We start from the raw sequence: 14,620 nt of genomic DNA, 5'->3' as shown, positions 1-14,620 counted from the left end.
AATCATGATTGGATTTGTATTAAATTTTTGTTAATAGGTATAAATAGTTAGCAAATAAAATTGGCCCAATAGTTTAAACTGAGCCAATCGAGGAAATAAGGGATAGAGGTAGATTAGGCATGAAAATGAAATGTTTAGTTTCTAGCTTAAATTCACTCTCAAGAATAAGTGAAAATGTTAGGAGTAAAAGGGGTAGGTAGACATGTAAAATGTAATTGGAGCATCAAATTTTTTTATCCTAAGCTGTAACATTTGAAAAACATACATTCGATGATGGGTTTTAATTAACCTAAAATTTTAAAGTTGTAATGTTCTTTCATAAATATTTCCATCCATCCATTTATCACCATAACCCACAACTGTCATATTCGCCCTCAAAGTCATGACCCCACCATCACTTCTGCTTATGTGTTAAATCCTCCTCACCTCACCTTTCATCCCACATGCGCACCCAAGATTTGATGGCCCACGTCCCTGCTCGGCCCTCATTCACCGTTCGAACTTTATCGGTGGGGGGGGGGGGGGGGTGAAGGGTCTGAAATGGGCAGTTTCCAATACTGCCGACATAAACAACCTTTTTCACTTTTTAATGTTTCGGGACTTAAAGTCCCGAAAGTACTTACCGCCTCACCTTACCCCCGAATGCAGTATATCAAGTGACCGTTTACCGCCACTCCACGTCACGCACCACTTCATGCCTATTGTCCAATCAATTGTTGCCTATCTGTTATCCATTCAATGTCGCTCCCACGAATTTATGATTCAAAGACCTGTTAATTAATCTCGTTCGGTTATTAATGTAAAATTCAAATGTTCATTGCCACCCTCGCTCCAATTTTTCCATTATAAACCCTATTAATTCATGAAAATGGTTACACAGTCCATTTCTGTAACCAAATCTTATCATTGGAGGTTTCTTCATCACAGCGCGACCATTGTTCGACATTAAGCAATTGTTTTTCCTTTTCAGGAAACTGACATTCAGGCCCACTTGCTCATTTTATAGTTATACTATTTTGACTATAATCACTCTGTTTAAGGCCTATTTCTATCATCTTCAGTCTGCAACTTGTTTGACAAAATGACTCCCAAGGGAAAATAACTTGCAGAAGTCCTAAATCCTCTGATGCATCCACAGGTCGACTTCCATCATACCCCATTAGTCGACATAGATTGTAAAATCATTGAGACTTCTTCTCAATTTTATTTATATGAAATCTATTGTTGGATGGAAGATTAGCTAATTGAACAGACAGATGAGATAGGGCTTTGGGACTCCCAACTCCCTCATTATATTTTTCCTTAGATACACAGAGCACCTGAATTTGTGAGGAAATGCCATGAATATTATGATCCCATTCAGAGAGAAACTATTTCACCCACAGGTGAAATCCTTTGCTTAATCAATTTTGATTCCATTGAAAAAATGCTGCAGGCCCAAAGCTACTACACCAACCCATCCTTTTTCCCATGAAAAACTGATAGAAGCCTATCAAAAACTAGACTTTACTAAAAGATACAAGACCCTTGAGCTCTTTCTAGCTATTGATAGTCCTCTACTTGATAGAACCAAGCAAATCACCTCTATTTTGTCCTATTTGCTTGATTACAACTCTGATCAAAATGTTAATGAAGCATCCTTGGTTTCTTATCAATCTTTTCTGTTGATTCTAAACCCTCTGTCATTTATGATTTCAGTCAATTCCTAGTTGAATCAATACATGAGAAATTTGTCAAGTTCAATACTAAAGAAGTATTCAAGTATGCTTCAGTACTTGTTTACCTTTTCATATATTTTCAGGGAGACAAATTCTCATTTTCTTTATAGAAGCTAGATGAGGAAGGAAATCAACAATCAATGATATTCTGGACTTCAATGGGGATGAAGGAGAAAGAAGAATTTACATATAAATAGTTCATAGAACTGTCTATTCATCCAAGTATCAGTCTTGTGAGCAGAATTCCAGTACCAAGGATCAATGAGGAGATTTTCAAAATATTACAGTTGGTTGATCAAGCTGCAACATGGGATTGGTATTGCTACCAAAAATATACATAGATCAGGGTTTATGGTTGTGAGCTTCCACCCTACAAACTACCCAAGTACCTACCTATCAGAATCTTTGCACTAGAATATATAGGGCAGAGGATAAATGCAGATGAAGTGCACTTTGTGGCTGCAAAGAAGAAATCACAATTCAAGCTGAAAGCCCAAGTTGGTCCATTCATTTGTAACACCAGGGTAGTAGGAGAGGAAGAAGACAAATTACTAAAGGAGATGAAGTTTGGTTTGAGCTTCACTTGGTCTTATGACCCAATGGGAATAGTTTCCAAGCTCGGGATGGAGAAAAAATGTACAGCATATCATCACACAGCTAGGACTGAGATAGAACAATATAAAAGTCAGTTGGAATGGGTAGAGAACACCCTCCAAGAGGCTGAAGAGCAGACATTTTCTACATCAAACGTGCAAACTCCACTTGCACAAGAAAAGAAAGCCAAGAGAGGGAGGGAGAATAGTCATCCCCTACAACTAAAGCATCAAGCCAGGGTTTTAGGATTGTGTACAGAAAGAAGAGATCTAGAATCTCTATGATTGTAGGTGAAACACATGAGTATATGAAAACCACATTTGATGGACTTGGAGAGACTGTGCTCCATACACATTCTGGTGCACAGTCTACACAGTCCCCAACTCATTCCACTACTTCTCAGGAACAACAGATAACCTTGACCAGTGGAAGCATTAAGAAGGAGAATGAGGAAGACATATTTCATGTTTTCAGTGAGATAAAAAAGAAGAATGCAGAGTTGAAGTTGAACACCTACACACAGTTCTAGAAACATTCCTCCAGTTCTCACGCCAGACTTCTTTCAGTCTTTGACTCTGAGAAGGGTAAAATGTAGTTTTATTATCTGTAGGATTAGGTTCCACAGCCTAGGACTACTGCTCAATATCAAAAGTAGACCTCTTTTGAGTTAAATGTGAAGGATGTGCATCAAATTGATCAAATTGTGATGCACAAACAAACTGGGCAGATGATTGCTTCAACCTTGAAAAACACTACCATGAGTTTCTCAAAAATGCAGGCTACCTTGGCCAACACCCATTCAAAGCTCAAGTTGGAGAAATTCGCCTCATTAGAAAAGGATACCAAGATTCAATCCTTGGAGAATCTAGTGCTGAAAATGGGATATGATCCCTCAAACATAAACGCTACAGAAGAGCTTATTAAGAAAAAGAATGTTGAAGTTGCAACATTAAAGAAGCAGCTAAAATTGCCAGCTTTGGAGGGCCCAATGGCCAAAGAAATTGAGGAGATAGAAACTCAGAAGTCTGATATGATGAAGCTCATCATAGAACAAAATCTGTAGATCAAACAAATGGAGAAATTGGTAAAGGAAAAAGAGGAAGTTGTTAACAAGGCTCAAACTCCAATGGATATAGTCCCCCTTACAACAATTCCCACCACCAAAGTTTCCACTTTAGCTACAACATCAACTACAGGTGCAGCAAAAGGAGCTGAATAGCTTGTTGAAGCCATTCGGAACCTGTCTATCCAGATAGGAGAAATTAATAAACTGAAGGACGAACTCAAGGAGTTACGACTTATGAAGTTAGTAGTAAACAGTTCACATGCAGCTGAGTTGAACAGAGTCAAAGGTCAGATTGAAGTAATACAAAGGGAACTCGAGGAATCTTTCATTGGAAACAAATTAGGTTTAACAAAGGAAATTTTGTGGGAAGAAATTACAGAATCAATCAAGGATATTTGGTCCTATATCATGATAGTGTTTGATAAAAAATATCTCTTAGAGGAAGCCTAGGAAGTAGTTGAAACCATTACAAAATAGATTGAGGATATTCCATAAATTACCTCTCATATAATCAAGTTCCTAAATTCCAAAGACACCTATGAGCTTGAGGAATTAGGCATAAGTGATAGAACAACAACTATATTGGAGGTAAAGAAGATCATCACCAAGAAAAACCTCATCCTTCAGCTACAGGAAAAGTGTAGCAATGTCAATGCCATAGTTTATAGGTTTTTCAATAGGATAGAACCCTTGACCAACAAGAGTTTACCCTCTATGCTTGTGATCAATGACAAATTGATGCCAATTGAGGATTATGTTCAGAAGCTGATAGAGGTGGGAAAACATGCAACTTCAGTTTCAAATATTAGAGGTTCAGAAACACTAGCACTAATAGTAAATACACTCAGGGATACTTTCTTTATTTTGAATGAAATCAGACACATATTTTTAGTAAAACCCACTTTTACTAAATATACAAAGATGGATGAAATCTATAGAAGAGTAATTAAGATATCTATCCCAGAAAAGAAATGCTGGGAAGAGTTGACAGATTTACTTGATTGAAGGGTGATCTAACATCATTCAGTTTTTGGAGGAACAATCAGCTAGCTTCAACAATTTTCAACTTTTCGAGCGACAGTCATCAACACCTCAACAACAAAATAGTGCCAGATCAACTAGCGGTTTTTATTTTTATTTTGTAATAATCTATTTTTGTAAAAATAGTTTAGGTTATTTTCTCAGTTCTACTATTGTATAAATAACTCTCTTCATGAGTTATCAAGGGTTGCACCCTTGAAGAAGCATTTTTAAGCCTCAAATGTACTTTACTTTTCTGGATCATTAATATAAAAGCAAAGGATTTTGAATTTTGATTTAGACAGTTTTGTGTTTTTTGTAAGTTTTTCTAGTATTATTTATTATGTTTTTCTTGATATTCTTATGTCTTACAGAGATAACTAGGTAGGAATAATTGGTTTCAATCTATTCCTATAAGCTTCTGAAGTGATAATCTGTAAAGAGAATGAATTAATGAATTGTTTGTTTAATTAATTCCCTCTAAATCAATAAATCATCAACATCTTTTGTAAGCTTAAGCATATGCTGTTAAACCTTCTGAACATAGTTTAAAGGTTTTCATACTTATGATTGTTTAATTTTCAATTTGAAGACTGATAATCATATCATTTCTCTATTTCCGCTCACCACCATCTCACAAGCTAAAATCACTGTGTGAATTTTAATAGCAACCCTCTATTTAGATATTAATATTATTCAAAAGGTTAATCCTCACTATTTTAAATCTTTCTCCTACATTGGTCCTCCAAATTAAAACAAAACCCCAAAAACAATTATTTTAGATGCCCTGGCATGATAGCTGACCATTATCATCTCAGAGATACAACATCAATCTAGCGTTGTTGCCGAGGATTCTAATTTCATTAAGTTTTCCCTAAGACGCCGATATTAATCCTATTTCTTTAAGGTGACTAAAGGTTTAGATAGGTCAAAATCCTTCACCTAGCGACTCCACTGTGCCAAAATGGCACCTTTTAAGAACATAAGATCCCATTCTGGGTTTGACAAAGTTAATCCTTCGTCAGATCCAGAGAAACTTCTGAAAAGGACTAGTTCCAAAAGAAGACATCAACCATCTTCTTCGACTTCAGCATTACAGTCTGAAGATACTATATATTTTGATCCCTATAGTAACATTCCATCTTATCCAGATACCACTCATTTATCACGTAGGGTTGCTGAACTATTAGATAGGGGAGTTGATTTCAAATCAGATTTCCTTATTCATTCACTTGAATCTCATCCAGAACCCCCACTTCCACTGGGATCTCCTAAATCTGAGTCTGACCTGGGTGTTCACTTACCTGAATACACACCTACAGACTTTATTTCCCCCACCACTTATTCATTTCATTCCACTTCTGAACAACCTGAATCTTCTACCTCTAGACAACCTGAAGGGACCTTTTCTGTATATTCAAATCCACTTTTTGAAACAAAAGAGGATATTCAATCTCAAGTCCACAAGCTAGTAATTAAAACTCCTCTAAAATCATTCAGAAAGTCTCCACCTTCTCTATCTCCTCCTAATTCACCCCCACATAGTAGTTCACCCCCTCTTTCACCATCTTCCTCTTCTTTATCATCATCCTCACAAACATCTCATATATCATCTTCTACTATGGAATTCCAACCCATTGTACATGCAAGATATGCAGCTTTAGTTTTACCACAAGTCCTTGATTCTTTCCCTAATGGATATTTGAAACATCTCCCTAGGTATAATGGAGAAACTAGTACTTCAGCTGAAGACAATCTTCAAGCATTCCTAGACTTTGCAGACAACATGAACATAGAACAAGAGAATGTTTACATGAGGTTGTTTGTTTAGTCTCTTGAAGGAAATGTAAGAACTTGGTTTAGGCAGTTACCTGCAAATTCCATTAGAAACTGGGAAAAACTAACAAATATATTTAAAAATCAATGGAGAGTGAAGAAACATACTCTTTACTTTTTAAATGAGTTTGATGAACTTAAAAGAAAGTATGGTGAACTTGTCTCTGATTTTATCAAAAGGTTCAACAAACTTTACCATAAGATGCCTATTGATTGTAAACCCCCTGTAGCAGCAGCCAAATCAAGATTTTCAAAAGCTTTTGAAGATGATTTTGCTACTATGCTAAGAGAAATAACTTCAAGAACTCTTGAAGATATGCAAACTAATGCTATAGAGGTAGAAGAAAATAGAGCTGCCTCAACCCCTTTAAAGGCTAAAGAGAAAAAGACACAGAGAAAACTTAAAACTAGTCAAGATGCCTCTACTTCCTCTAAAGCTAAAAATGACTATTCTAAAATAGATGAAATAACTTCACTTCTTAGAAATATGTCTAATAGGATTTCCAAGATTGAGACTCAACCTAGGATAGTTCAACAAATAGTTACTAGACCCTAAAATCAAAATCAAGGTTAATATAAAAGGAATCCACAATTACAAATTCTTCAGAGACCTAGTGATGATCAACAGGTTCCAACTCCTTTACTGATAGATGATTAGCAACTTGATGACAATATTATGACTATCACTGAAGACATTAATAATATGGAAACTTCTCCTGATCAGAGTGCTATTATTCCCCTCTCACAACAAAAATAGGTTCAAGAAGATCAAGAATCCTCACAGGTTTCCAAATACCATGCCTTCTCTGAATTCCTAATTTCAAAGTTGAACAAAAGATATGATCTTAGGCCTAGACCTAGCTCTGGAATACCTCCTAAGGAACCTCTAATAATTGAACCCCGTACCAAAGTTGTTGAAACGTAAAAAGCTATTATTCGACCATTAAATCAGTCAACTAATACTACTCAAAATGAAGAGAATGTTTTGACTACATTTAACATTGAAAAGGAGTTAGAAAGAGTTAAAATACCAATTCCACTTTCAAAGCTTTCCAAAAACCCTGGGTATAAAAATCAAGTCTCCAAATGGATACAAAACACCTCGATTGATGTTGAAAGTGACATCATTAGTCTTCAAGATGAAAAACCAGCAGTTGTCTTTGGTCCTAGTTCAGATATGATCAATGAAATAGTGCCTCCTTTCTATGTAACTCTTAAGACAAATGATTCCATGTTATACAATTGTATGCTTGATTCTGGAGCATCACATAACCTCATGCCAAAAACTATCATGGACCATTTAAAACTTGACATAACTAGATCCTATCATGATTTCTACACTTTTGATTCCAAAAGGGTGCCTTGCTTAGTATTTATTAAGGATTTAGTAGTCAACCTTGCCCAAATTCCAGTGAAAAGTGTGGTGCTTGACATAGTTGTCACAGATATCCCTCCCAAATTTGGAATGCTCCTTTCTAGGTCTTGTTGTGCCAAATTAGGGGGAACTCTTCAGATGGACATGTCTTATGCCACTATTCCTGTTTATGGGGGAGAGAAACTAAGGTTATATAGAGAGGTGAGATTTGTGCACACTATTTGCAAAACGAACCAACCAAGGAACCATCCCATTTATTAAATTGATCAAGATTTTGGTTGTTTTCAACTTTCTTAAAAAAAAACACATGCAACTCAAGTAAAAATTGAAGATGTAGTTGAAAGTCTTGTACCAAATCAAACTGATGTATGGAAACTATTCTTTGATGGTTCTTGTACAAAAGATGGAGTAGGAGCTAGGGTAGTTTAAATCTCACCAAAAAAATAAAATACTACCCAATCATGCAAAAATCGACTTTGAAGTTACAAATAATGTGGCTGAATATGAAGCTTTCCTTTTAGGACTGCAATTAGCCAAAAGCTTAAAGGTTCAAAACTTAAGTGTTTTTACTGACTCAAAACTTATTGTCAAACAAGTAAGAAATATTTTCTAGACCAAGCATCCTAGGCTTAGGTCTTACTGAAATGAAGTTTGGGATTCAGTTGATAATTTCTTTAATGCTTTTAATTTGACTTATATTCCAAGAGATTAGAATATTCATGCAGATTCCTTAGCTGTTTCTGCTAGTTCATTTAAAATTCCTGATCAGACTAATGTACTCTATCAAATACAAGTCAAATATAGACCATCCATCCCAAATAATCTCAAATACTAGCAGATATTTGAAGATGATGAACAAATAAAATCTTTTTTGCAAGTTATAGATGAATTTTCAGATCTACAAATCGATGAAGATAGAACAGAGGCAAAAGAAAGCATAAATGAAAATGATAATTCAAATTTTAATTCAAAAATTGTTGAACATGATATCATTCAATTATCTAACAATTTCATTCCTAAAGGTCTAATTCCTTTAGAGAATTTGTTTGATCAAAATGATGTCCTCAAAAACCCATAGTCAATTTCTTCACCAGATGACATAGAGGAAATTAACATTCAAACAAATGATGATATTAAAAACATTAAAATCTATGCATCTCTAGATCCTGAAATCAAAACTCAATATCTTAAGTTACTTGAAAAATACAAAGATGTTTTTGTATGGAATTACACTGATCTAAAGACTTATGACACTTCATTGATACATCATAAGATTCCTTTAAAACCAAAAGCAAAACCTTATCAACAAAAACTTAGGAGGATTAATACTGCTCTTCTACCAACTGTAGAAAAGGAAATTAGGAAAATGCTAGATGCCTAGATCATTCTCCCTCTGAGGTATTCTAATTGGGTTGCTAATTTAGTTCCTGTTAGAAAGAAGAGTGGAGAAATTAGACTGTGTGTGGATTTTAGAAATTTGAACAAAGCATCACTAAAAGATAACTATCCTTTACCAAAAATGGATCAGTTACTTCAAATTGTTTCAGGAGCACACTTTCTATGCTTGATGGTTTTTTAGGTTATAATCAGGTAAATTTTGATCCAACAGACAGAGAGAAAACAACCTTTACTACACCCTGGGGTACATTTATGTACTCTATAATGCCCTTTGTATTATCTAATTCTCGAGCAACATTTCAGAGAGCTATGGACATATATTTTATGGGTAAGGTGAATAAATTTGTAGTCATTTATCTTGAAGACATAACTGTTTTTTCTAATTCCATTCAGAAACAACTTAAGCATTTTAGGAAGGTTTTTGACAGGTGTAGAAAATTCAAGATATCACTGAATCCAAAAAAGTCTCTGTTTGCTATCAAAGAAGGAAAATTGTTGGGCCACATAATCTGAAAGGAAGGAGTGGTGAATGATCCCAAACGTGTATCTTCCATTAAAACATTGTCCTTACCTAGAAATAAGAAGGAGATTCAAGCTTTTCTAGGAAAGATTAATTTTTTAATGAGATTCATCCCTAATTATGCTGAAATTGTAAAAGACATAACTGATATGATTTGAAAGGACCATGAAGTTAAATGGATTGTCTCTTCAAGATATGCATTTGATCAGATCAAGAAAGCTATCTCTGAAGCTCCAACCTTGGCCAGCCTTGATTATACCAAACCATCCAGTATCTTTTCCTTTGCCTCAAAAACAACCCTTGCTATTGTTTTATGACAAAAGAATGAAGATTTCCATGACCAACCCATAGCATTTTTCAGTAAGGTTATGAGAAATGCTGAGCTTAAGTATGACATAATTGAGAAGCAAGCTTATGCCCTTATTCAAGACCTGAAATCATTCAGAATGTATGTCCTACATTGATCCAGGTGGATATTGGTGACCACTTGCCAATTCCACTTGGACCCCCACCATTGCTTCTTTCAGTTTTTCAGTTTCCTTAATTGTAGCACAATTTACTATTTTTAGCAGTTTTTTGGGTCCTAAACTTCTGGAGCTATTTTGAGGCCCTAAACAACATTTTTTTGGAAATCTACCACCATTTTTTTTGTGACTAAAATTGTCTTTTTAATCATAGACCTCGGAGAGATCTTTCCAATGCATTATCATGCGCGTCAAACGGAGATAATATGACCAAGTCATGACCTCGGGAAGTTGGCTATCCAACTCACCCCAACGGGCCCATAAACTCTTGGTGTTACATCTCCTCGGGTTAGAGTTTTGGTTGTTTAGGGTTTGCTCTTATTGTCCAATAATAAAAAGGCCCCTGAGCCTCATTTTAAGGCAGTTCAGAGGCATGTAGCCACCACATCTCTTCTCAGAGATAAGCTACCATCACCCTAGCTGGTTTATTTCCATTTATGTTTGTAAGCATATTTCAGTATTTTACATTAATGAAATGAAGTATTATTTCCACTGTATCTCTGTGTTTATGGTTATCTCTGTAATTTGTTGCATTCCTGTTTAACTCCGGATTAGTGGTTTCAAAGCGGTCTTCTTTTTCTTCTCTATTTTTCTTTGCATGTCCCCAACAAGGTCAACATATAAGGAGTTAGGGCTTGAACTGGTCAAACCTTTGCAAGACCAACCTCGCAAATCCTGACAGCCTCCCATGGAAAATGAAAATAAAGACGAAGGGGCAAAGATCCTATCAAAATCTTGCTCGAAGAAGCCCTCGAGTGACAAAGGAACACGATGATGGACAACTTTGCACAAATCCTTCAACGGCTACCCAGGGGCGACGCATCGACTTCCAACAGCTTCTCTGGAAATGCCACACCATTTAAGGTCAAGTTAATTTTGAAATCTACATATTCGAGGTTCAGATTGATGCATATGCTGTTGAAAAATGTTTAAATTTGCTAGAGGGTTATTTTTTTGTTCATGATTTTTCCAGTCAGGAAAGATTATTTTCGCTCTTCTCAAAGCAGCCCCCCATGTCAAGGACTGGTGGGAAACCTACTGCGAGCAGAAGGTTGACAGTACAGGTTCACTATTTTCAACCACACCCACTTGGAATTCATTCCGGGATGCCATTAAGTAGTACTACCCTGTCGGAATCTATGAGGATCAATACATAAAGTAGACCACGCTGCAGTAGGGAAGGGACCAAGACGTGCCAAAGTTTACCAATATTTTCCATACCCTAAACACAAAGTTGGGTATCAAGGATTCAGAGCAGCATTTGGTACTCAAATACCGTGGCTTCCTGCACAAGTACATCCAGGAAGAAATAAAATTCTTGAACATCTCCTCACTCGGCACGGCATACCGATATGCCGTCAAGGTCGAGAAAAAGTTTGAACAGAAGAACCGAGACTTTGGATCTGCAAATCTGAAGCAAGGGAAAGGTGCCCCAAAACCGCAGAACAAAGGACAAATCCAAGGTGGGGCAGCCCAAGACAACCTGCCAAAGCTGAAAGCAAAGAACAGTGCCGTAAAGTCGAAAAAGGACACGGGAAAGTGGTGTGAGTTCCATAAGAGCTCCACTCACAAAACAAGTGAGTGTCAGGCCAAGCAGTCACTGGTGGCCGAGCTAAGGTTTCAGAATCAGATGCATGTTCCGACTTTGAGTCAGAACCCAACAAGGGGAATGACAAAGGGAAGCAGATTATCAATGTGGAGCCCAACGCCACCGTTGCCACCATGAAGATCCATAAGGAGGAACCCGAAGATCCATAGGAGGAGAAGCGTCTCTTCCACTCCAAGATGTGGGTAGAGGGCTCCCCGCTACAGTTCATTATTGACATCGGGAGCCAAAAGAACCTCATTTCGGCAGAGGTCATGAAGTGGCTGGGCTTACCGACCACAGCGCATCCACAACTGTACATCATCAGATGGCTTCACCAAGGAAGGGATCTTCACGTGAGCTAGCATTGTCACCTTCCATACAACATCAAGCCCTTCACGGATGAGGTATTGTGTGACATTGCTCCCCTTGAAGTTTCTGATGTATTATTAGGACAACCATACTTATGGAAATGACATGCTGTGTATGAATCAAGGCCTCGTGTTGTTATTGTTACTTTTGGAAATAAGTTGTACAGGATATCGGAGGTAGCACCACCTACCGTCATCTCTTTGGTTACTGCAAAACAATGCAGTAAGCTCATTTCCAAAACCAGGAAATTTGTTTTCCTGATGATACACCCTCAAGGAAAGAAGAATATGGTGGCCATGACCTCTAGACAGCGCCCCTCCGCACGAAAACTACAAGTGGACAAGGTCGTGGAGGAGTACAAGGACATCTTCACCTCCCCCGCAAGGGTTCCTCTGCATTATCAGGTCAAGTAATCCATCGGTTTGACCCTAGGTGCGCCGCTACCCAATGGACCAATCTATCGGTGCTCCGTTCTGGAGAACGATGAAATCAAGAGGCAGATTCAGGAGCTGTTGCAAAAAGGTCACATCCATTTGAGTTCATCGCCCTGTGGGAGCCCAATCGTGTTGGTACAGAAGAAGGATGGGACTTGGAGACTTTGTATTGAATATCAAGCGCTGAACAAGATCATTATCCGTAATAGGTACCCGATCCCATGGATTGATGACCTCTTGGACCAAATAAAGGGGGAAAAATATTTCAGCAAAATCGATTTGAAGTCAGGATATCAGCAGGTACCAATCGAACCCTCCGATGTGTGGAAGACTACCTTCAAAGCCAAGGAGGGCCTTTTCGAATGGTTGGTTATGCCTTTCAGATTGACGAATGCTCCTGCAACCTTCATGAGGCTAATGGATGACATCTTGCAGCCATTCACCAACTCATTTGTAGTGGTATACTTGGATGACATCCTGATCTTCATCCAGAGCTGGGAAGAGCACCTCCACCACATCTGAAAGGTTCTCCAAACACTGCGACAACACAAGTTATGTGCCAATTTGGAGAAATGCACTTTTGGCATGACCCAGGTTTAGTATCTGGGATACATTACTGATGAAAAGGGGGTGCATGTGGATCTAGCCAAGATCCAAGTCATTCAGGATTGGCCATCTCCAACCACTCTGATAGAGCTCTACAACTTTCTAGGTCTTGCCAACTTCTACCACAAGTTCATGTTGGGATTTTCTCATATCACTTAGCCCTTGAGTCAAGTCACCAAGGGAGGAGTGAAAGAAAAATTCTTTTGGTTTGAATCTCAACAGAAGGCATTCATAGAGTTGAAAGATCGCCTCTTCTTAGCACCAGTGCTCGCATTACCAGACTTGCAACAACCATTTGAGGTTGAGACAGATGCCTCTGACTATGCTATTGGGGCAGTCCTTACTCAACACGAGCATCTAGTGGCATATCACAGTGAGAAACTTTTAGCCACAATCTGGAAGTATCCAACTTATGACAAAGAGATGTATTCCATTGTGCATGCTTGCTAACAATGGATGCATTACATTTTGGGGAAAGAAACGGTCATCCACATAGATCACCGACCCCTGCAGTTCATATAGACCCAAGGGAAATTGCAAAACTATTGCCATCGGAAGTGGTCCACATACCTGCAATAGTTCCATTTGAATATCAAGTATAAGAAGGGCAACACCAATAATGTTGCAGATTATTTTAGTCGACCACCAATCATGGCGTTAACCACCGTGCTCAACTCTTGTGGGCACGAGACTTCTGATTGGCCACTTCTCTACAAAGCAACCCAGAATTCGGCCACACATATCAAACACTCTTGGAGGGTTAGCATGTTCAAGATTTTCACCTCCAGGATGCTCGGTTATGCCACCTGGGTCACCTTTGTGTTCCTTCAAGCGAGCGTGCGAAGATGATTTGGGAAGCACACTACAATCGGGCTGTTGGGCATTTCAGGGTCGAGAAAATGGTGGCAATATTGTAGAAGTATTTCTATTGGCCGAATCTTCGATAGGATGTCAGGAAGTACATCAGATCATGCATTGCCTGCGCCATTACCAAAACGACCATCGAGAAGCAAGGCCTCTATACCCCGCTGCCTACCCCTATTCGACCTTGGGAATCCATCTCCATGGATTACATGTCATTCCTTCCTTCCACTAAGCATGGAAACGACTGTGTTTTTGTGGTCGCCCATAGGTTCTTGAAGATGGCCATTATGGCAGCCTGCAAGAAGAATATCACAATTGAAGCCATGCTAAACTCTTCTTTGAACGAGTGTGGGTACACTTTGGGATCCCATAATCTATCATCCTAGATCAGGACAAAAGGTTCCTCCGTACATTTTGGTCCAGTATCTGGTCGATGTTGGACACCGATCTCATTAAGTCCACAGCCTTCCATCCTCAAACTGATGGCCAGATAGAGGTTGTCAACATGATGATCGTACACATTTTGCACATGTACAACTCAAAGCATCCACGCACATGGGACGAGAGCCTCCCCTATGTTTAGCACAACTACAACCAGGTTCTCCATAGCTCGATTGGCCACAACCCTTTTCAAGCGGGCTTAGGATTCCAGCCACTATGTCCCATTGATGTGGCCATGCCATTTGCAACTACTCACGCAGATTCAAC

This window comes from Pinus tabuliformis, chromosome Q (assembly GCF_031772625.1).
Source record: "Pinus tabuliformis cultivar Carrire ecotype Pingquan chromosome Q, CPIR1, whole genome shotgun sequence".
NCBI lineage: Eukaryota > Viridiplantae > Streptophyta > Pinopsida > Pinales > Pinaceae > Pinus > Pinus tabuliformis.
This window is presented reverse-complemented; position numbering follows the sequence as displayed.